The sequence below is a fragment of the Oryctolagus cuniculus genome, chromosome 12, assembly GCF_964237555.1.
Source record: "Oryctolagus cuniculus chromosome 12, mOryCun1.1, whole genome shotgun sequence".
In the NCBI taxonomy this organism is placed as follows: Eukaryota; Metazoa; Chordata; class Mammalia; order Lagomorpha; family Leporidae; genus Oryctolagus; species Oryctolagus cuniculus.
The window spans coordinates 88,317,498-88,341,118 of record NC_091443.1 but is presented as its reverse complement, the minus strand read 5'-3'; the positions used below and the strand labels follow the sequence as shown (position 1 = coordinate 88,341,118).

The window sequence follows — 23,621 nt, the reverse complement described above, 5'->3', positions numbered from 1 at the left end:
TCCAGCCTCCCTTAAAAGTGGCAGGGTCCCAGCTGCTTGAGCCACCGCCACCGGGTCCCAGGGCCTGCATGAGTGTCAAGCTGAAGTCAGGAGCTGGAGCCAGGGCTTGAACCAGGCCTCTGATACAGATGTGGGCAGCTTAGCTGTTAGCCAGAGTGCCTCCCTACTGCTTTTTCTGTTTTTAGAGCTGTCACCTAAGAACCCTGTCTCCGTAAACAGCAGCTGTGAGTCTCAAAGGCATCACTCACCACCATATGATGTGCTCTCATCTGACTACTGGATTAGTTTCTAACTTCTGTTGAAAGAAGAGTTGGCGGGGATGGTGGTGGTGGTGGTGGTGGTGGTGCCGTAGCAGGTAAAGCCACCACCTGAAGTGCCAGCATCCCCATATGGGCGCCAGTTCGAGACCCGGCTGCTCCACTTCCAATCCAGCTCCCTGCTCTGGCCTGGGAAAACAGTGGAGGATGGCCCAAGTCCTTGAGCCCCTGCACCTGTGTGGGAGACCCAGAAGAAGCTCCTGGCTCCTGGCTTCGGATCGGCACAGTTCTGGCCGTTGCAGTCCTTTGGGGAGTGAACCAGCAGATGAAAGACCTCTCTGCCTTTGCCTCTGCCTCTCTGTAACTCTACCATTCAAATAAATAAATAAGAGTTGGTAACGTCTTCAGTTACAAAAGAATTTGTTGCTCTTCCTCCTTCACTCTCTCCAACAGACGCAAACATTTTTTGCGGACACTTGGCTGGGAGCCCTGGAGGTTGTCGGGGTGCGTGTGGGTGTGAGTGCAGGTGACATGGAAGCCCTTACTGGTGACGTGAGGAAGGGCAGTGTGCAGAAGAGGTGTGGGGCAGGCGTTCCCGGTGGATCCGCAGAACCCAGTGCTCACCGCCGCGCCTCTGCTTCGTGCCCAGGGCCCAACCCAGCTTCCTGGTGGCCGTGCTCTGGTGCGTGGGTTTCTGCTTCGAGTGACAGAACCCGTGCAGCCTCTTGGCCTAGGTGACGTCCTGTGCTGTCCACAAGGCGGCCACTCTTTAATGAGTACTTGAAATATAAGTAGCGCATCTGAGGAGCTGACTGTAAATTGTATTTATTTTTAATTAAATTTAGTAGAAAGCACGGCAAGGGGCCAGCCTATGGGGCAGTGAGGTCCCGGATGTGGTTAGACTTCCTCTCCCAGGGCAGGCCAGGTGGGGGTCTGGTTCCTCCTCTCCCGCAGTTAGGACTGGGGGTGGCACTATAGGCCACCCCCAAGCGTGCCACTTTGGCACACAGATTATTCTGAGCCAGTGACACCTGGATGACAGCAGTTGCAAGAAGCTCCTGTTCTTCCAGACAGCAGGAGACCCAACTCCAAAGAGAAAGCTGCCCCGTCCATCCCAGGAGGAAAAGCGTTCTGGGCACTGAAGGTGGGAGCTGAGGCTGAGAGAACTGTGCCAGCGGGCCCGGCTGAGACACCCCATCTCTTCCCCTAGTCTCCCCATGTGTTGGAGTTATTTTCCACTGTTGCTGCTCTTTGATCAACCCGGTAGATAAGCTCTTGGGGTTGCTAACTTTGGAGTCTTTATTTTCCTGTGGAGGTTCTCATGCGCGTGGGAAAGTCTATATGCTTTCTCCTGCTACTCTGTGTTACACCAGTGTAACTTTCAGCCACAGACCCTTAAGGGGCAAAGGTAGTGTTTTGCCTCTTCTTCCAAGGTCAAGCATCTCTCGTTCCTCCCTCTGCTCTTCACTACCGTCACCTCCGCCTGCTCCAGCAGACCCCAAGCGCACAGCTTGAGAACTCGGAGCGCAGACTTAAAGCAATGTGAGGAGGTCCTGGCGCTGAGAGGCAGCAGGAGCCGTGGTCCCGCTCCACTGACTGGGACCTGCACCATCCAGAGGCCGTTTCCGCGTGTGGACAGGAGTCCTTTGGTGCTGGCCTCAACCCGAGAGGGAGGCAGCGGGCCGGAGTCATCCTGGGAGGAGGGGCGGGCAGGCGCAGTCTGCGTGTGGGGACCAGCCCCATCCGGGTGCTGGAGGTTCCGTGAAAGCGAGGAGAGCGCAGAGTGGCTGCTGACAGGCGCTGGTTACAAGGGTTACTTGGAGGTGAGAGCAGCCCCCTTGATCGGTTCTCTGGGGTCATTCATCTCATCACAGGCAGTGCCATTGTGGGGGAGGGAAGGACTGAGGGGAAGACAGCACACCATAAACCCCATGCAACATCTTTAACTGAACAAGTCAACAGACACACAATGTGGATAGCAAAAGTCAATATCGGGCGGGCTCCACGTGACTCCTCCCAGCGAGGCAGCTGCAGCCGGAGGCTGTCCCGGCCTGGTTGTGAAACCGGCCTTGTTGTTGCCGGCCCTCCTGTGCGCAGTCAGTCGGGGAAAGGGCACGGGTTCCAGGCGTGTGCCCAGAGACAGGAGCCGGGCCCCCGGCAGCCCTCTGCCCGCGAGGGCGCCCTGGATGAGAGCAAGGGTACAGGGGCTGGGACGGTTGGGAAGTGATGGGAGGGGTTCAGCAGGGAGGCCATGGAAGGCTCCGCGAGGAGTGGGAGGTGAGTCCTGGTGATGGTGTCTACCTGTTCTTCCAGACGCTGAGGGTCGCCGTGGGGGGACTCGGGCTACCCTCCCCACGCCCTGCTGACCACTCACCTGAGTAACCACTAGAAAGCCTGCCTCCAGTCCCTTCTGTTTATTTTTAAAAGGTCTATTCGAGAGAGAGAGATTGATCTTCCGTCCACTGGTTCGCCCCCCAAATGGCCACAATGGCCGGAGTTGGACCAGACTGAAGCCAGGTGCCAGGAGCTTTCTCTAGGTCTCCCACATGGGTGCAGGAGCCCAGGGACTTGGGCCATTTCCTGCTGCTTTCCCAGACACAGTAGCAGGGAGCTGGATCAGAAGTGGAGCAGCTAGGACTGCACACATGCTGACCCTTACCTCCTTACATTTTGAAATTGGTGACTGTATGGAGGCCGGCACTGTGGCGTAGCGGGTAAAGCCTCTGCATGCAGTGCTGGCATCCCATATGGGTGCTGGTTCGAGTCCCAGCTGCTCCACTTCCGATCCAGCTCTCTGCTATGCCTGGGAAAGCAGTAGAAAATGGCCTAACTCCTTGGGCCCCTGCCCCAACGTGGGAGACTGGAAGAAGCTCCAGGCTCATGGCTTGGGACCAGCCCAGCTCCAGATGTTTCAGCCATCTGGGAAGCAAACCATTATTATATTTAATAATATTTATTTTAACAAAAAGGTTGATGACTGTGGCACCCCAAGCGCTGCCCAGGATGCTGTGGGGCTGCAGGCCGATTTGTGTCCTGCCGGCTGTGGCTGCCTGCCTTTTCTGTAGCTCTGCTCAGGGGTCTTTTCTCTCTGGACAGCCTCTCTGGTTGGCGCCCTCTCAGCCCAGGGCGACCTCTGCACAGAGCACTCACTCAGCTCCCACCTCCACCCTCTGTCGGCACCTGGTCCTCTCATTGCGGCTGGTTCTTTCCCCAGCACTGCACGCTGGATCACCCCAGACCTGGCAGAAGGCAAATGTTCAGTGTGTCCAGCCAAGGTCATCCTTCTTACCCTAAGCGGAATATTTTTCAGCAGATGGTACTGGAAAAATAAGCATTAAACTATATGGAATTCAGGCTGTGGACCTAACTCTTCAGAAGGGGAAACCGAGGCCCTGGAGAAGGGGCCGCAGGACTGCACAGCGTGTCACAGTGGGGCACAGATGTGGGCCCCTCTGTGGGTGGCACAGCCCTCGCTAGTGACACCAAAACCCATCCCCAGCTGGTGTCCGTCCCTGTGACAGCCCACGACAAGCTCAATGGTCTCGTTCCCAGTGTCTAAAAACATTCATTGACTGCTGTATTTTCTTTCATTGACTGCTGTATTTTCTTTCTCATTTCTTTAAGTTGTGGATTTTTTGTTGTTGTTGTTGTTGGCGATGCATAGAGAGATCTGCTGGTTTACTCCTCAAATGCCTGCAATGGCCAAGGCTAAGCCAGGCCCAAGCCAGGAGCCAGGAACTCAGCCCAGGTCTCCCATACGTGTGGCAAGGACCCAAGTGCTTGAGCCACCACCTGCTGCCTCCCAGGGCGGGCTTTGGCAGGGAGCTGGAGTCGGAGGAACCATGAGATGAAGGTAACCCAAGTGGCACCTTAACCACAAGGCCAAACATCTGTCTTTTTCATTTCTACTGCAGTTATCTTTTTAGAAAATCTTCATTTTATTAAATCTGAGCGTGAAACAATGCATATTACAGAGATTCTGAATGTGCTGGAAAGAGAAAATGCTGAATTCCACCAGACAAGGGGACAACCTGCTATTATTAAAGCATTTTTGTCACAAATAAATCTCTATAACTGACATCAAAGTAAAAAAAAAAAAAAAGTCAATATCATGGCCGGCACCGCGGCTCACTAGGCTAATCCTCCGCCTTGTGGCGCCGGCACACCAGGTTCTAGTCCCGGTCGGGGTGCCGGATTCTGTCCCGGTTGCCCCTCTTCCAGGCCAGCTCTCTGCTGTGGCCAGGGAGTGCAGTGGAGGATGGCCCAAGGGCTTGGGCCCTGCACCCCATGGGAGACCAGGATAAGTACCTGGCTCCTGCCATCGGATCAGCGCGGTGTGCCGGCTGCAGCGCGCCGGCCGCGGCAGCCATTGGAGGGTGAACCACTGGCAAAAGGAAGACCTTTCTCTCTGTCTCTCTCTCTCACTGTCCACTCTGCCTGTCAAAAAAATAAAATAAAATAAAGGAAAAAGAAAAAGAAAAAAAAAAGAGTCAGTATCGTAAGGGTTTTTATTAATGCAACTCCCCACCCCCCAATTCCAACCATTTTCTTTTCTGGCTAATTCTACATTTTTTGAAAAGGCAAAGGGGCAAGAAAACCCAGGAAGTTTCTGAAAAGAAAAAGCAGGCAGACGTGCTCAGCCACAGGGGAGGATTCGCTCTGACCCTACAGCGTTAGGGTCCGCAGCACCGGCTCGGGGCAGCGCTCGGGAGCACTCGGGAGCCGCAGGTTCCACGTCCTCAGATTCAGTCAGCTGTGGGTTGAAAGCAGTTGAGAAAACTGAACATGTGCAGACTTCCTACTCCTTTGTCATCATCCCCCAAATAATGTATGTGACGACTGTTTTCACAGCATGTACGTCGCATTTATTAGTTATAGTGAGTAACATAGACATGATTTTAAGTATACAGTGGGTTATGCGTGGATCACAAACACAACAGATTTCACAGAAGGGACGCGAGTATCCCTTGATTTTGGAAGCTTTGAAGGGTTCTGGATCCAGTTCCCCGGCAGATACTGTGGGTTGATTGCAGTCATGTGGGCCTGTGGAAGACACAGATCCACGGGTGTGTCAAAGCAGGAGTGACCATGGGGTGGCGCTGTGGCGCAGCAGGTAAAGCCGCCGCCTGCAGGAACAGCATCCGGCGGATCCAGCTCCCTGCTGATGCAACTGGGGAAGCAGCAGAGGATGGCTAAGTGCTTGGGCTCCCACCGCCCATGTGGGAAATGTAGATGAGCTCCTGACTCTCAGCTTTGGCCTGGCCCAGCCCCAGCTGTTGTGGCTATCTGGGGAGCAAAGCAGCAGATGGAAGATTGTTCTCTCTCCTCCTTTCAAATAAAATAAATCTTAAAAAAGGGTGTGGGGGGCTGGAGCTGTGTGTGTGGTAGATTAAGCATCCACCTCTGGTGCTAACATCCCATATGGGCGCTGGTTCAAGTCCCGACTGCTCCACTTCCTATCCAGCTCCCTGCTATGGCCTGGGAAAACAGTGGAGATGGCCCAAGTGTTTGGGCCCTTATACCTGAAAGAAACTTTTGGCTCCTGGCTCCTGGCATGGGATTGGCCCAGCTCCAGCTCTTGTCACCATTTGGGGAGTGAACCAGCAGATGGAAGATCTGTCTCTTCTTCTCTCTGTAACTCTGGGAGGGGAAAACAAACAAACAAACAAACAACAACAACAACAACAACAAAACAACCTGTAGAGACAGCCTTTAAAATAAAATAAAGATACTTTAAAAAAAATTAAATAGCTAGCTCACTGACTACTAGCATTTTGGATTACTGTGCTATATGAATTACACTACTTTAAAATAAAATAAGGGCCAGCGCTGTGGCACAGCAGGTTAATGTCCCGACCAGCAGCTCCAGCATCCCATATGGGCACTGGTTTAAGTCCGGCTGTTCCACTTCCCATCAGCTCCGTGCTGAAGTGCCTGGGAAAGCAGTGGAGGATGGCACCCATGTGGGGGACCCAGAAGCTCCTGAGCAGCTCAGCTCCAGCCATTGTGGCTAGTTAGGGAGTAAACCAGCAGATGGAAAAGATGTAAAAATAAATAAACAAAATAAAAATGTAACCATGTCTTCAAATAAATAAGTTTTTAAGAATAAAACAAGCTGGGGATGTCATCATATACAGGTGTCAGCTTGGGTCCAATAGGGGAATGTAAGGTACCTCCACCTCCCCTCTATAAGCCTTCCTATAGAAAGCCATACAGGAGAATGAGCCAGACATTCTAGTTTCTAAAGTTCGTCTTTTATTTAACAGTATTAGTAGCCCTGCCAAAGCAAGGCCTCAAAAAATTGGGTTAAGACTCAGAATTGTTCCTCTCCACGGAAATCTTTAGTAAAAGGCGAAAGATTTATACGGTCTGAAGAGAAACCAGAGTATAATTGGCAGGGCCTATGACCCACTTGTCATATAATGGCAACTCCTAGTACACTAATGGTTGCTATTTAGCCCAAGGGCTATGACTGCAGAAGTATATATTAGAAGTCCTATAAATAATATTACCAAAATTTTAAAAGTTAACTAAATAAGTAAACAGTGTTATCAAATTCTAAAAAGTTAAGTAAAAAACAAACACTTTTAAGCAAAAAAAAAAAATCCTTTGAACTAGTTGCAATGCATGTTGGGTATGCAAATTATCCTAAATAGTCACCTTTTAGATTCTAGAAATAACTTAGTTGTTCCGGGCCACCTTGAAGGGGGCAAAACAGTGGTTTTCCCCTGAGATGTAAATTCTGTTCTGGTCACCCAGAGATTCCCCTTCTACCTATTTGTACACTGGGGCTCTGTCAGGAAAGGAGCTGCAGATTGGTACCTCCTCACACGGGGCACCATAAATGTTAGACAAAGAGAACAGAATAGAGGAGGCAGCATATGAATTTACAGCCGGACCGCATTTATTCAGAGGAAATAAATTCATAGAGGTGGGTGACCAACTGCCCCTGTGCACATTGACAGAACACGTGGCAGAAGGCCTGACCCCCAGGGGCTGGGTCTTTTAATATTTTAGGAGGTAGGGGCAGGGGGCAGCAGGCGGAGGGGAATTCCTGGAACTGGTCTTTCAGGCGGCCGTGGGGGATGGAGTATGAAGGCAGTAGGGTGTGAGACCCAGTTGAGATATTCAGCGGCAAGGAATACATTCCAATGTTTATCTCTCTTGGGCAATGAGCAAGGTGGCTCAGGCTCATGTCTTTGTTCCATCAGTTTCTTTTAAAATAAAGTTTTGTTTTTTTTTTTAAAGATTGATTTATTTATTTGAGAGGCAGAGTTACAGTGAGAGGAGAGACAGAGGGATCTTCCATCTGCTGGTTCATTCCCAGCTGGCCTTAACAGCCAGAGTTGGACAAGGCCGAAGCCAGGAGCCAGGGAGTTGGTGTTAGGAAACTGGCGCAGTTGTGGCCTGGTGGCCGCACGGCCCAGCTACCTGAGCCAGGCTCCACCCCCATCCTAATGGGATTGGCTGCTCCTGCTTCCCTGCCCGCCCTCAGGCAAAGTTTTAAAAGGGCCTGTTCCTGAACACGTGTTCTCTTGGCCCTTCTCTCCTGCTCTTTCTCGGTTCCTCTCTCTAGCCTCCCCCTCTGGTCTCTTGGCTCTGCTCTCCTCTCTCCTCTTCTCTGCTCTATCTTCTCTCCTTGCTAGCTCCTCTCCTCTGTTTCTCTCTTATACTCTCTTTCTCCCTTTTTCCTTCGCCGCCCCTTCACTCCGGTCTGTAGGGTGTTCCCCAATAAGCCCTTTCCCTTACTCCGGTGTCCGGTGTGCTTTGCAACGGCTAACATTAAGATATAACAGTTGGATCATCTTCCACTACCTTCCCAGATACATTAGCAGGGAGCTGAATCAGAAGTGGAGCAGCTGGGACTTGAACCGGTACCCGTATGAAATGCCAGTGTCTCCAGTCGGGGCTTACTCTGCTATCACAATGCTGGCCCTGCTAATGGGCTATCTTAATTTAGCAATCATAAACTCTAATTTAAATTTTTTTTAATATATTTTCATTTTATTTGAAAGAGAGATCATCCAACAGCTGGGCCACTCCCCAAATGCCTGGTTAGCCATGGCCAGGCTGGCAGCTTTGGGACCCACAAGGAGAGAAGGCCCACACCTTCGGGAATGGAGCGTCCCTACCCGCACTTCCCGGAACCAAAAGTCCTTGTCAAGGTCCCCGCTGGTGCCTAAAGGTCAACCAATGAGGATCAGACCTGCCTCAACCTTTAACCCCCATGCGCTGTATCTATAAAAGGAGCCCTCCCAACCTCTGATGAGCAGCTTCCCCAGCCCCTGCTCTGTTGGGACCAGAGAACCTCGCCCGAGAGCGGAATTCCAATAAAAGCTTGTGAATTAATTGATTCATCTGACTGGGAAGATTTGTTGTGTGCTGGACACCTGTCTGTTCCTTGACATCCCCTCAGGGAAAGCTAAAGCCCCAGATACCCACTCACCAGATGAGAGGCCACCTTCCCGGTAAGACTGGCAAACGGCCCCCTCACAAACGCTTACGGTATATTCTAACCATGGTGGACACATTTTCCGGTTGGATAGAGGCCTTCCCTACGACTGCAGAAACGGCAGCCGTGCTAGCTGATATCTCAGTACTACACATCATCCCACGATTTGGGCTGCCTACCTCTATCCAGTCGGACATGGGCCAGCCTTTGTAACACGGGTGGTACAACAACTTATACAAGCCCTCGGCACCACCGGGAGGTTACACGTCCCATACTGCCCCGCATCCTCAGGTAAAGTCGAAAAGGCAGAATGGCGTGCTAAAAGACCAGCTTACTATACTCTCCAACCAACTTCAGATGGGATGGCCGCAGCTACGCCCGCTGGCCCTCACCAGGCTCCGTGCCGCTCCGCGCAAGCCCCTGGGACTTAGCCCATTCAAGCTCAAGCATGGAAGACCGTTCCTTCTCAACCATAACCTGCCAGTCCACACCCTGCCGTTGGCCCCTTACCTCCCCTACTTCACCTTGCTTCATTTACTTCTCAGGGAGCACACTGACTGACGTCTCCCATCCCTACCTGCTCATCACCCGCTGGTCCAGAGGTCCTGCCTCTCCAGCCGGGGGACTCCGTCCTACTCTGATCCTCCCAGCGCCAGCCACTCCATCCCCGTTGGACAGGACCCCACGTCGTAATTCTCACCACTCCAACTGCAGCCAAACTACTGGGTCATGAAAACTGGTATCATATATCTCGCCTCAAGAGGGCACCTTCCCCTCCCCCAGGGCCGCCGTCATCCTGGACAGCCACTGCTCTGGGGCCTAGCAAGCTCAAGTTTGTCCGTAATCCTAGTCCTCCTGGTCCTACCCCTGCCTGATTCCTAAGATCCTGGTCTCGGCTCAGTCCCTGCCCACACGTTCGTGCTCCTCCCGCCTATCTTACTTTCCAGCCACGTGCTATGAGAGAACATCACCACAATTCCGATGTTCCTTCGCTGGATTACCAGCAATCCAGGGAACTGTCCGCCAGGGTGGAGTTCACAGACGTGACTGCTTTGGCCAACCCCCCGGATCAAAGGTCTGTATGACACCGACCACTCACTGGGGCTATAGGGACGAGAGAGGGCACCAGGACTTTAATCGATGACAGGAGGTTGCCAGGGTTAAGGAGGTGCTCAAGGACCTGGGAGAAAGCTTGTCACCAATAACCACTCAAGGACCTGGGAGAAAACTTGTTACAAATAACCACTCAGTGGTGACCCTTGCCGCTTCTCCCATGGAGACCCAACCCACCCCACCTCCCACGCCCTGACTGGCTGTTATATATCTCTTCTGTCTACCAGCTCCTCAACTCTTCTGAGAGCTCTCTGGCTGATGGTGGCTGGATTTGTTCCACCCTGTAGCTTCCTTTACAACTATTGAAGTCCTGACAAATTCTACTCCTGGACCCACCAATGAGACAACTTTTCCCTTACTTACTAATCTCCCTCACCCAAAAAACCTACACCAGTGCTTCAATCTAACCTCGTCATTATCTCCTGACCCACTATCCCCCAACGCTTTTTTCAACTCCACTCTCTGTAATTCCATGACCCCTGTAAAGCCGGGAGATTGCTTGACTAGAGGTCACTTCCTCCAGTGTGGGAGTTCCCTATTCTGCTGTCCACCGCCTAATGCAGCTGACATCTGTATTCCTGCAATTGTCCTCCCAGAGGTCTCCGAGGTGCCCCAAAACCAGTCTCTCCCGATGCTGGTGCTGCAAAACACCCGTGCTAGAAGGGACATAATTATCCTTCCCTGTCTAGCGGCACTAGGTGTCCTAGCGGGAGTGGGGACAGGAGTAGCTAGCCTGGCAATAGTGCTACCCAGATACAGCAACTGGCAAACTACAGTATAGTAAACTGGCTACAAAATGTTGCAGCCTCCATTTTAAAACTGCAAGACCAGAGTGACTCCCTGGCTGATGTGGCCCTTCAAAACAGAAGGGCATTAGACCGCCTACTAGCAGAAAAAGGGGGAACATACGTATTTCTGGGGGAACAGTGCTGCTTTTTTACTGACAAATCTGGAGTGGCCAGAAACATGGCACAAGAACTTAAGCAACCCATTGCCAAACGACAGCAGGAGTGCCAGGGACAACAAGGATAGGATCTATTTTCCTCTTTTCTCCCTTGGGTACTCCCAACCCTGGGACCCATAATAACTGTAGGGATAATTGCAATGATCGCTCCTTATGCTCTCAGGCTCATAAAGATCGAATCCATCATTTTATTTGAAAGTCAGAGAGAGAGATCATCCAACAGCTGGGCCACACCCAAATGCCTATCATAGCCATGGCCAGGCCAGGTTGGAGCCAGAGGCCAAAACTCAACCCGGGTCCCCCATGTGGATGGCAGAGGCCCAAGTACTTGCTGCCTCCTAATGCAGGCACAAGCAGGCAGCTGGATTGGAAGTAGAGTAGTTCAGGATGTGAACCTGAAGTAGGCAGGCATACAGGTTAAAATCGGTTAGGTTTGTGAGCTGGAAGACCACGCCTTCACCATGCCCCTGTGGGACCTCATGCCCCTACCTGGCCACACCTGAGTGCCCACCGGCCAATCACGTTAATTAACCATTCCCCTTTGGAAGTGGGTTAAAAGCCTGGCCTTTTCCTATCCTTGGCCTCCAGCCAGGAGGGGGCTGGCTGTAGCCCTGCGCCTCCAGGGCACATGGCCTTTGGGCCACCCGCCCTAGGCTTCCTGGCCTAGATGCTCTTCCACATGGCTGGTTCCTGGTACTCAGTATGAACCTAGATCTACCTCTCTCCTATAGATAAAGTTCTCACTCTCCTATGCATCTTTCTCACCAAATAAAAGCGTGAAATGTACCATGCTGCCTCGTTTATTTATGCCGGTATTTAGAATTCTCTAAATATTAGGCAAGAACCCTTTTGGGCTTATTAACATTGGGGATTTATTAATAAGCATATGGTGATATCATTTGGCATCCCAAATTCCGGTAACATTTGTGGCACCCCAGATGGCATTTCTGGGGAACTTTAAGGGGCCACATTTTTGTATATATTTTAGGGGGTTATTTCTGATATCAAATCAAATACTCTGATACAAGGTGCAGGCATTCGAAGTGGTGCTTTGCCGCTGAGCCAAACACCTGCCCTGCCTTTAAAAAAAAAAATTTAACTAATTTCATTTGAAAGTCAGAAAGACAGAGATGGAGACAGATCATCCAACTGCTAGTTCACTTCTCAAATTCCCACAAGAGCCAGAGCTGGTCAAGATGAAGCCAGAAGCCTGGAGTTCAATCCAGGTCTTCAGGTGGGTGGCAGGGACCTAAGTACTTGAGCCACTGATGTAAGCAGGGAGGCAGCCAGCAAGGAGTTGAGGTCCCAGCCTCCGCCATGCAGCCCCAGCTGCACTGCCCAACCCATGCTTCCAGGAAAGCTGCTGCTTGCAGAGGCTTTGCCACTTGGAAATGGTACCAGCTAAAAACATGGCTGCCAGATGCATCCCTGTAATGAACTTTAGCTAATTATAAGGTCAACGTAGCGGCTGGTGCTGTGGCGTCGCGGGTAAAGCTACCGCCTGCAATGCTGGCATCCCTCACGGCTGCCAGTTCGAGTTCTGGCCGCTCCACTTTGGATCCAGCTCTCTGGAAGATCTCTCTCTCTCTCTCTCTGTAACTCTGCCTTTCAAATAAATAAATCTTTTTTAAAAAGTCAATGTGGCCGGCGCTGCGGCTCACTAGGCTAATCCTCCACCTTGCGGCGCCAGCACACCGGGTTCTAGTTCCGGTCGGGGTGCTGGATTCTGTCCTGGTTGCCCCTCTTCCAGGCCAGCTCTCTGCTGTGGCCAGGGAGTGCAGTGGAGGATGGCCCAAGTACTTGGGCCCTGCACCTGCATGGGAGATCAGGATAAGTACCTGGATCCTGCCATTGGATCAGCGTGGTGCGCCGGCCACAGCGCGCTGGCCGATGCGGCCATTGGGGGGTGAACCAACAGCAAAGGAAGACCTTTCTCTCTGTCTCTCTCTCTCTCACTGTCCACTCTGCCTGTCAATTAAAAAAGAAAAAAAAAGTCAATGTAATAAAATCACAGTGCTGACACACCTGCTCCCATCATGCACCTGACACCATGACACTTCTGAGATTTCCAAAAGGGCCAGGAAATGGGCAGCGCTCAAGCCCAGACCCCGAACTCCACCCTCTGTGAATATTCAATTAAGCCTCACCCAAGACACCACCTCCTGTGCCTGCAGAGCACAGAGATGGCCCTGACCTCACTTGGGCACGCCCACACTCATGTCCTGTGTACGTGCACACCTGCTGCTTCCTGGAGAAGCCTGAGGAGCTGCCATAGAACCAGGAATATCACCAGAGACAGGCTTCTTTCCTTCCCGTGTCTTATACTTGTATTGCCTGTTTTCAGTGTTTCAGTGAACTGGTAGAATTGAACTGAGTGGCCACAGTCAGCATCTTTCTCTTGCTTCTATCACAACTCCTGTGACCACCATTAAGTGTGAAGTCTGCTGTACACAGTGTTAGGGGACACAGGGATCCATGCACTCGGGTGTTGCCAAGTACTGAGCCTCAGCCTCGCGCTGCTCAGAGGAAAGCTGTGTTGACTCGCAGTGAGCAAAGCAGACGGTGGAGAGGTACGGTTCCCCGAGGAATCTGTCTCCCTGAGAAGCAGGTTTCTAGGGCTTTTACAGCAAGAGCTACAGGAAGTGAAAAGGGGGAGCGGGATCCTGCTTGCAACGCACATCCTTATACATTGTGTGTTCCGACAACTCACTCAGGGTCTTGCAAAGTCACCCAGCATTCCATATTGGAGCTTCCTGCTAATGTGCCTGGGAAGGCAGTAGATGTTGGCTCACTACTTGGGCCCCTGCCACCCACATCGGAGACTAGGGTGGAGTTCCTCCTGGCTTTGGCCTGGCCCAGTTCTGGCTGTTGCAGCATTTGGAGAATGAATCAGTAGATAGGAGATCTCTCTCCCTCTCTGTCACTCTGCATTTCAAACACATTTTTAAAACTTGAAGAAGAAGGAGAAGGAGAAGGAGAAGGAGAAGGAGAAGGAGAAGGAGAAGGAGAAGAAAGAGGAGAAGGAAGAACATACTCAATGGAAAAGCATTTAAAAGAATTCTTGGCCGGCGTCGTGGCTCAATAGGCTAATCCTCCACCTTGCGGCGCCGGCACATCGGGTTCTAGTCCCGGTCAGGGCGCCAGATTCTGTCCCAGTTGCCCCTCTTCCAGGCCAGCTCTCTGCTGTGGCCAAGGAGTGCAGTGGAGGATGGCCCAAGTGCTTGGGCCCTGCACCTGCATGGGAGACCAGGAGAAGTACCTGGCTCCTGCCATCGGATCAGCGCGGTGTGCCGGCCGCGGCGGCCATTGGAGGGTGAACCAACGGCAAAGGAAGACCTTTCTCTCTGTCTCTCTCTCTCACTGTCCACTCTGCCCATCAAAAATTAAAAAAAAAAAATTAAAAAAAGAAAAAAAGAATTCTTGAGGGGCTGGCGCTGTGGAGTAGCAAGTAAAAGCCTCCACCTGTAGTGCCGGCATCCCATATGGGCGCTAGTTTGAGTCAGGCTGCTCCACTTCCCATCCAGCTCCCTGCTGTGGCCTGGGAAAGCCATGGAAGATGGCTCAAGGCCTTGGGCCCCTGCACCCATATGGGAGACCTGGGTAAGTCAGTGGAGAATGGCCCAAGTGTTTGGGTCCCCTGTACTCACGTGGGAGACCTGGAAGAAGCTCCTGGCTTCTGCCTGGCCCAGCCCCCACCATTGCACTAGCAAATAGAAGATCTCTCTGTCTTTCTCTGTAACTGACTTTCAAATAAATAAGTGCTGAGCCAGGTTGAAGCCAGGAGCTTCTTCAGGGTCTCCCATAAGGGTGCAGGGGCCCAAGTACTTGGCACATCTTATGCTGCTTTCCCAGGCACATTAGCAGGGAGCTGGATCAGAAATGGAGCAGCCAGGACCGGAACCAGCATCCTCATGGGATGCCGGCACCACAGACAGCAGCCTCACCCAGTGCACCATATAGTGCCCCAAATACATAAATCTTTTATTTTTATTTATTATTATTTTTTTTTATTTTTTGACAGGCAGAGTGGACAGTGAGAGAGAGAGACAGAGAGAAAGGTCTTCCTTTGCCATTGGTTCACTCTCCAATGGCCGCTGCGGTTGGCGCGCTGCGGCCAGCGCACCACGCTGATCCGATGGCAGGAGCCAGGTACTTACCCTGGTCTCCCATGGCATGCAGGGCCCAAGTACTTGGGCCATCCTCCACTGCACTCCCTGGCCACAGCAGAGAGCTGGCCTGGAAGAGGGGCAACCGGGACAGAATCCGGCGCCCCGACCGGGACTAGAACCCGGTGTGCCGGCGCCGCAAGGCGGAGGATTAGCCTAGTGAGCCGAGGCGCCGGCCTAAATACATAAATCTTAACATAAATATTTATTTATTTGAATGAGAGAGGGAAGACACAAAGATCTCATCTGGTGGTTCACTCCCAAATGGCCGCAATGACAGGGGCGAGGCCTGGGTGAAACCAGGGGCCTGGACTCCTCCAGGTCTCCCACATGTGTGGCAGGGCCCCAAGGACTTGAGGCTACCTTTCCCTGCCTTCCCAGGCGCATTAGCAGGGTGGAGCCGGCAGGACTCTAACCAGAGCTTCGATATGGGCTACCAGGCATCGCAGAGGACATCTCTACCCGCTGAGGTACTATGCCAGACTCAGGAATTCTTTAATTTTTAAAAAAGACTTACTTTGAAAAGTAGAAGTTACAGAGAAGGCAGAGCGAAAGTCTTTCGGAGCTGTACTGATCCGAAACCAGGAGCTTCCTTCAGGTCTCTCACTCGGGTGCAGGAGCCCAAGGATTTGGGTAATCCTCTGTTGTTCTCGAAAGCTACAGCGGAGCAGCAGAGAAGCTGGGTCGGAAGTGGAACAGCCTGCAGGCCGCAGCACCCGACAACTCAAATACCCCCAAGAATTCGGGAAAAAGCACTTAACTAACTGACTGTTTAATGCAATTAACTGTGGTGCCTAGAAGGCAGTTTCATACTACAAGCGCCACCTACCTGTAAGTTACACACCACATAGTAATACCCAAGTAATGCTAACACCTACTCGGTGGCTTAGTCAGACAATTATAACAAGTTCTTTTTTTCCAACCGCATAAAATAGCCTTGCCGAAACAAGGCCTCAAAAAATTAAGTAAAGACTCAGAATTGTTCCTCTCCACGGAAATCTTTAGTAAAAGGCGAAAGATTTATACGATCTGAAGAGAAACCAGAGTATGCACTACAACCCCGTAACGCACTCCTCGGGTACCGGGAACTCCTAGTTCATCGAGGATGACCACCTGCCGGCAAGCTCTTGTGGGAAAACATAAAGTTGTCCATGTCACTTTTAATGCTAGGCTCTAATTTCTACAGAATATTCTTGGAATAACTTTAAATCTTGCCCTTTCAAGCGCGCTCTCGTGCAATGCACTGTGGGTATGCAAACGAGCCGCGGCCCCGCCCCGTCTGCTCGGGAGCCGCGCCTTCCCGCAGTGCCGCTCGCCGCCTGCAGGGCGCGCGCGGGAGGCCGCGGCGAGACTCGAGTCCGCCCCGCATCCGAAGTCTGAGTTTGCCTTCTTCATGAAGACCGCTCTTGATTGACAAAGACAAATGAGCAAATAAGCGATTGGCCCAGAACCCAGGCTGAGTCTTTTGCTAACAGGTCCCGGGGAGACCAGACCCCGTCCTGTGCAGGCGCGACCCGGCCCCTCGTCCGCCTCCTGCAGCGCGGCGTGTCCCTGCCGGTGCTGGAGCAGGAGCGCACGGTGACGAGGCTCAGAACTCTGCCGGCCGCGTTGTCCAGGGGGCTCTGTGGAGGGGGCTCCCAGGTCCGGCGAAGGAAACTGGTACTTCCATGGAAGCCCCGGGCCCAGCTGGAGCCCGCCCGGCCACCACACAGTTCCCCCAGGGCCGGCGGGGCTGGGTTCGGGGGTTCTCCAGCGGCACCCCCGGCTGGTTGGGGCGCTGGCCAGGCCGCAGTGAGAAGACGCCCTCAGCTATTGGGAGGCCCAGCGTCGTGTCGCTGGGCGCGCTGGGGAGACGCAGGCGGCCACCCCCGTGGGAGACCCGCCGGAGTTCCGCACTTGGTGCTGGGGAAGTGAGCCGGGTGGGAAGTGTACAATTGAGTGGGATTTTAGGGTATTCACAGAGCTGTGAAATCCTCACCACAGCTGACTTCGGAATCTCTCGTCTTCCCCTCACCCAGACAACTGTGCCCAGGCCAGCATCCCTTCCGCCTGTCTGGACATGTCACACAAGGGGCGCTTGCGGCAGGTGGCCCGGTGCGCTGGCTGCAAGGGTTCTCCACGCTGTTTGGTGCTCTTTTGCTGCCTTGCTGTATTTCACAGTGTTTGGGACCTGGGAGACCCACAGCGACACAAAGTCCTCCCCCCCACCCCCACCCCAGGGCTTGGCTAGGAGTTAAGGGCTGGCAGGGGTGGGGACCTTTTTTCTGCCAACAGCCATTTGGATAATTATAGCAACAGACACAAGCCATACACAGTTATCAGCTTAAAGGTTCGCTTCCCACAGGGGCCAGTGTCGCCACACAGCAGGATAAGCCACGAGCAATTCTGGCATCCCATATGAACGCCAGGCTCAGGTTCGAGTCCTGACTGTTCCACTTCCCACCCAGCAACCTGGGCTTGGCCCAGCCCCGGCCATAGTCATTTGGGGACTGAATCTTTGGCAGCACCAGAACAAATGACTATATGACCCTTACATGGCCCAGGGTCCGGCATTGCCCAGCTCTGGAGGGACAGGAAGGGGGGTGTCTCAGTCCTCTGCACTCTCTTCCTCTGGGATGGGGAGTGTTTGCATGCTCGGGGTCTCTGGGGGTCTCTCACGGCTTCACTCTGAACCGGCCCTGGGCAGCTTTCACTGCTTAACCCGCTGTGCTCCAGTGCCCCTGAGACTACTAAATGGCTTTGTCCCAGCCACCTCTGAGGCCATCCCATGGGGCTGGGGGTCTGTGGGCCCCTCGGACGTGGGCAGAATGTCCTTCCCAAGCAGGCTGCCAGCTGTGGGCGGAGAGCTTGTTTCCAGGCCCGTGGGCATCTCCCGCGCAGCTTCGTGTGCTGCACGGGTGACCTTGTGGTCTTAAACCATGCCTTCTAGTTAGTTGCAATCTTCCACCCAGAGCTAGCAGAGGAGGGAACTGAGCCCCTAAGGAGAATTGGGCTGTCTCCAAGAGAAGCCTGCTATCTCCATGAGCTCCAAGCCAATCAGCAAACATATGTGAAACCCCATCCAACAGGGACCCCCACAGAATGACCCAATGAAAAGACAGTAATGCCTCAAAAACGCTGGGCACTTCCTGAGAGCGAGAATCCTGATAGAGCGCTCCACCTGGTCTCCTCTCGAACCAGACGCTTTAGTGCCGCTTGTCAATCACATAAAAGTTTCTGCTTCTTTGCAAATCGTTTCCCGGCTTTTTATTTCTGTACGAAGCCTCCCCTCGGCAACCAGCTTTTCAAGGTACTATTATTTATTTATTTATTTTTCAGGATGCCTCACATATTTATTACGGAACCAACCCACTAGTCCCCAAACATGTTGAGCCGTCGCGACAGGGGTGCCATCTCCAGCTGGCTGTGGTGGGGAAGGGAGTGACCAGGATCCAGCACACACATTCAAGTGCACTTCCTCACCGACCCAGCATGGTTTTCCCCAGTCTCATGGAGTGAGACCTGATTTTGTTAACCAGTTTTCATCAGAACCCACTGGGGACTGGGACGATTGTTTTTGGATTTTTGGCCAGGAATCTCTCGATCCTGCAGGCTTAGGCGAGCGAGAAGAGTTGGGAACACTCACCACGGTGGCGGAGGGAAGGAGAAGGCTCTTTATTTATTTTTCAAAAATAATTTTCATTGTGCTCTCTTACAGTGGTAATCTACATTAAAAGATTCACAACAAATCACTCATGCCTGGTCTTTTTTAAAAAATGATTTATTTTTATTTATTTACAAGTAAGAGTTACAGACAGAGAGGTTGGTCTTTCATCCACTGGTCCACTCCGGAAATGGCCACAATGGTCAGTGCTGGGCCAGGCCGAAGCCAGGAGCCAGAAGCCTCATCCTGGTCTCCCCCATGGGAGTGCAGGGGCCCAAGCACTTGAGTCATCTTCTGCTGCTTTTCCCAGGCCATAGCAGAGAGCTGGCTCTGCAGTGGGTGCCCACATGGGACGCTGGCGCGTTAGCAGTGAGCTGGATCTGAGGTGGGCACCCACATGGGACGCTGGTGCTGCAGGTGGCAGCTTTTCCTGCTGCACCCCAACACCAGCCCTTCGTGCCTACTCTGTAGACTGTCCCCTGGTTTTGTCTGTTGTGGCTGGATCCCAGAGCCACAGCTGCAGGAGAGAGATCTGAGTGCTGAAGCAGCATTCTGCTCTGCTGGGGAGCGGTGTAAACCAGTCCTCAAAGACTGTTCCTGCTCCCAGAATGACTTGCTGTCTGTTGCAGCCTCTATGCTGGCCACAAGGAGGCGCTGCTTCTCTTTCGTGCTCCGTTCCAGCCACAAGACCACCTGTTCAGGTCATGCAGGCAAATGCGTTGTTCTCTCAGTCCTAAAAGAGTTTTGAAAACTTATCTCCCTCTGGAAAATTAAAAAAAAAAAAAAAAAAAAAGCCGGCGCCGCGGCTCAATAGGCTAATCCTCCGCCTGCGGCGCCGGCACACCGGGTTCTAGCCCTGGTCGGGGTGCCGGATTCTGTCTCAGTTGCTCCTCTTCCAGTCCAGCTCTCTGCTGTGGCCCGGGAGTGCAGTGGAGGATGGCCCAGGTCCTTGGGCCCTGCACCCCATGGGAGACCAGGAGAAGCACCTGACTCCTGGCTTCCGATCAGCGCAGCGAGCCAGCCACAGCGGCCATTGAGGGGTGAACCAACGGAAAAAGGAAGACCTTTCTCTCTGTCTCTCTCTCTCACTGTCCACTCTGCCTGTCAAAAAAAAAAAAAAAAAAAAAAAAAAAAAAAAAAAAAGGGAAATAAAATCGGGGCCGACGCTGTGGCTAGCGGGTAAAGCCACCACTTGTGATGCCGGCATCCCATATGTGTGCTGGTTTGAGCCCTGGCCCCTGGCTCCTGGCTTCTAGCTTCAGTCTGGTACAGTGCAGGCTTTTGCAGACAGAGAGAGTTTCTTTCATCACTCCCCAAATGGCTGCAGCGGCCGGAGCTGGGCTGATCTGAAGCCAGGAGCTTCTTCCAGGTCTCCTACATAGGTGCAGGGGCCCAAGCACTTGGGCCATCTTCTGCTGCTTCTCCAGGCGTATTAGAAAGGAGCTGAATCAGAAGTGGAGCATCCAGGACATGAAACAGCGGCTTAGCCTACTATGCCACAGCACCAGTCTAATAAATAAACATTTTTAAAAAATCGTATCTACAGGGACATTTCCCATCCAGCACCCTGCTTATGCTCCTGGGAACACAGCTTACCACCCACATAGCAGACACAGATGGAGCTCTAGCTTCAGCCCGAGATGGCTGTTATGGCCATTTCTAGTGGTAGATCACTTTCTCTGTGTCGCTCTGCCCTTACCCAGTCCTGCTTTTTATCTTTATGTACATGCTTGTTAGTAGCTATTGACACAACTCTGTTGAGAATTCTCAGGTGAGCAGCTGGGACAGCACATGGGCAGGGCCGCCCTGCTCACCAGCTCTATCACTTAACCAGAAGCCTGAACCAGAGCAAGACCCCAAGAAGTTTGTTTAAACATTCACAACTGTATCCCTCTACGGAAACCTTTAGTAAAAGGTGAAAGGTTTATGCATTTTGAAAATCAACTAGAGCATGGCCATTAGGGCTTATAATTTGTTCCTTGTGTGACTGCAACTCCTATTTCTCAAATGATGGGTACTTAGCCCAAGGAATAACGCTTACATCATTATATCTAAGAATACTGTAAGTAATGGTAGCAATTTTTTTTTTTTTTTTGTACAGGCATAGTTAGACAGTGAGAGAGAGAGACAGAGAGAAAGGTCTTCTTTTTTCCGTTGGTTCACCCCCCAAGTGGCCGCTACGGCTGGCACTACGCTGATCCGAAGCCAGGAGCCAGGTGCTTCTCCAGGTCTCCCATGCGGGTGCAGGGCCCAAGCACTTGGGCCATCCTCCACTGCACTCCCTGGCCACAGCAGAGAACTGGACTGGAAGAGGGGCAGCCGGGACAGAATCCAGCGCCCCAACCGGGTCTAGAACCCGGTGTGCCAGCGCCACAGGCGGAGGATTAGCCTAGTGAGCCGCGGCACCAGCCAGCAAATTTTAAAAATTCAAATAATACATTTATTTTTACATGAAAACACTTGAACTAGTTGCAATGCATTGTGGGTATGCAAATGAGCCTGTCTATTTGCCCTTTAGACTCTGGAAATACCTTGGTTCTTTGGGGCCACATTACTGGGGTGAAGTGGAGGTGTTCTCCTCTGGGACTTAAACTCCCTTCTGGTCACCTGGAGGCTTTCCCATTTTACCTGTTGGTACATTGGGATTTTGATTATGATTTATTTAAAAAAGGGGCTTTTCAATGGATGGAAGATCTCTCTCTCTCCCTCTTTCTCTGTAACTCTGCCTTTCAAATATATATGTACATATATATATATTTGAAGACTTATTTATTTGAGAGAGTTATAGAAAGAGAGAGGGAGGGAGAGAGAGAGAGAGGTCTTCCATCCGCTGGTTCTCTCCAAATGGCTGCAAGGGCTGAAACTGAGCTGATCCGAGGCCAGGAGCTTCTTCTGGGTCTCCCACATGGGTATAGGAGCCCAAGCATTTGAGCCATCTTCCACTGCTTTCCCAGGCCATAAGCAGAGAGCTGGATCAGAAGTGGAGCATCCGGGACACAAACTGGCACCCATATGGGATGCTGGTGCCACAGGTGGAGGCTTAGTCTACTATACCACAGCACCAGCTCTGATAAATAAATGTTTTTAAAAAACATATTTAAACTTAAGAAAAAAACTTTTGATTTAATTTGTATCATAGCTTCATCATATATTATATATTCATGTCTTTCAAAATAGTTTTATAATTTTAAAGATTTTTTGTTAGATTTATTTTACTCCTAATATATTACAGTATGTGTGGCTGGTACAGATTTCCAAAGTTAGAATTTATTTGAAAGACAGAGAGAGACAGGGATCTTCTATCTCTGGTTTACTCCCCAAATGTCTACATAGGCCAGACCAAAGCCAGGAGCTAAGAACTCCATTCAGGCTTCCCAAGTGGGTGACAGGGACCCAGGAACTTGGACATCACCTCTGCCTCCCAGGTGCACACCAGCAGGAAGCTGGCTCAGAAGCTGGGACTTGAACCAGGAACTCCAGTGTGGGATGTGGGGTCCTAGGAGGTACTTAAGCTGCTGTGCCAAATGCCTGCCCCATTAAAAATTTTTTTAAAAATTTATTTTCATTTTATTTGCAAAGCAGAGAGACAGAGATAGATGGAGAGAGACCTAGTTGCTGGTTCACTCCCTGAATGCCCACAATAGCCAGGGCTGACCAGGCTAAAGCCCGCAGGTGGGATCTCCATCCGCATTTCACGTGGGCAGCACGGGACCCAAGTACTTGAGCCACTAATGCGGCCAGGGAAGTCACTAACCTCTCCAGGTCACCAGCCTCACCGTCACCCCTTTTGGGCAGTGGGAAACAGAAGCTTCCAGTGGTTTCACCGCTTAGAATCAATACCATCAGGCCCCCTACCTTGGCTTAGAGTCCCTGCCTGTCTTTGGGTAGCACTAAAATTAACTCACTGAGTTGGGGGAGTGGTGGTGAAGCCAGCTTGTCGCTCCCCCATTCGAAGAGGAACGACACAGGACCCTGCGCTGTTTTTTTGTCTGCTCGGCCCTTCCCGGGTTAGCTGCTGGTCCCTCACTCGCGGAGGAACAACGCCGTCCGTCCCGGGTTAGCTGCCGGCCCTTCCACCTCCGTGGAGGGGCGGCACCCCCCGCCGCTTTCCCTGCTTCCGCGGAGGAGCGGCACACCGCCGGCTGGCCGGCCGGCTCTCTCGGGGGCTGCTCAGATGTTCCTCAGGTGTTCCCCCAGATGTTCCTGGTGCATGGTGTGTCTCTCCTTTATAGTCCTCTTCCACCAATCCCAACTCTGCTACCCACACGCCGAGCACGCTGCTCTCCTCCAATCAGGAGCAGCTCCTGCAGCTTATCAGTCAAACTGGCGAGAGGCAGCTGCGTAGAAGTTGTTTGGTCTCTCTCTCAGTGCCATATTGTGGGAGAGCAGATGCATAAAATAAGTCTTAATTCCAGTAACTTAGTCTAGTCTCAGTTGCTCCCCACACCAGCTGTGGGAGGTATCCTCGCCTGCCCATTCAAGATGGCCGCAGACTTAGGAAGTGCAGCCAAAGCGAGACTTTATTATTGGCCTTGCGAGGTCGGTGTCCGTGAGCAGACACACCGGGAGCAGTTACAGCAAGCGGCTTCCACCCTAGCACGCAGGTCCCCCCTGGCTGTGTACTGCGGGGGTACAATCTTCCTGGACATTGCCCAGGTTACTAAGATACCTTCCTCCTTCCCTCTGTGTCCTTCGATTTCCTCTTGGCTACTCCCTAGCATCCTGTTTGCCTGGTTCAGTTTTGCTGCATCTGCAAGTCAGCTATCTAACTTTCCATTTAAACCTTTTTATTAATGAAGAGAACAGATTTCACATATTTCATAGGTAGTTCTAGGAAGATAACCGTCCCCCTTTCCCTCCTTCAATCTCCTTCCTTCCTTCCTTTTTTTTCCCTTTAATTTTTGCAAAAACATACTCTAATCCACTCAATAATCACGGGTGTAATTCATCACCAACCATAATATTCAACAGGTAAGAAGTAGGAACACCAGAAATCCACAGGACCATTCTGTGTTGAAAATGGACA

At 51.9% G+C, this 23,621-nt stretch overlaps 1 long non-coding RNA gene and 3 other non-coding genes across 6 annotated transcripts; all 4 read right to left on the bottom strand.

The window, feature by feature from the left end:
* Positions 1-4,749: 4,749 nt before the first annotated feature.
* On the bottom strand, positions 4,750-16,455 carry LOC108178246 (uncharacterized). 3 transcript variants are annotated; one of them, XR_001794965.3, is made up of 4 exons: positions 15,782-16,452; positions 15,470-15,609; positions 5,780-5,897; positions 4,750-5,010 (listed from the first exon to the last, which is right to left on the bottom strand). It is a non-coding gene; the product is annotated as an uncharacterized lncRNA (long non-coding RNA). The 3 variants fall into 3 exon arrangements; XR_007910152.2 differs by lacking the exon at positions 4,750-5,010 and adding an exon at positions 5,100-5,427 and having other exon boundaries at positions 15,782-16,455; XR_007910154.2 differs by lacking the exon at positions 4,750-5,010 and adding an exon at positions 5,100-5,300 and having other exon boundaries at positions 15,782-16,453.
* Positions 6,531-6,646, bottom strand: LOC127483864 (U5 spliceosomal RNA). Its single transcript, XR_007910658.1, has one exon. It is a non-coding gene; the product is annotated as a U5 spliceosomal RNA (small nuclear RNA).
* LOC127483862 (U5 spliceosomal RNA) lies at positions 15,886-16,001 on the bottom strand. Its single transcript, XR_007910656.2, has one exon. It is a non-coding gene; the product is annotated as a U5 spliceosomal RNA (small nuclear RNA).
* Positions 16,456-20,430: 3,975 nt separating the features above from the next.
* On the bottom strand, positions 20,431-20,548 carry LOC127483865 (U5 spliceosomal RNA). Its single transcript, XR_007910659.2, has one exon. It is a non-coding gene; the product is annotated as a U5 spliceosomal RNA (small nuclear RNA).
* Positions 20,549-23,621: the final 3,073 nt, after the last annotated feature.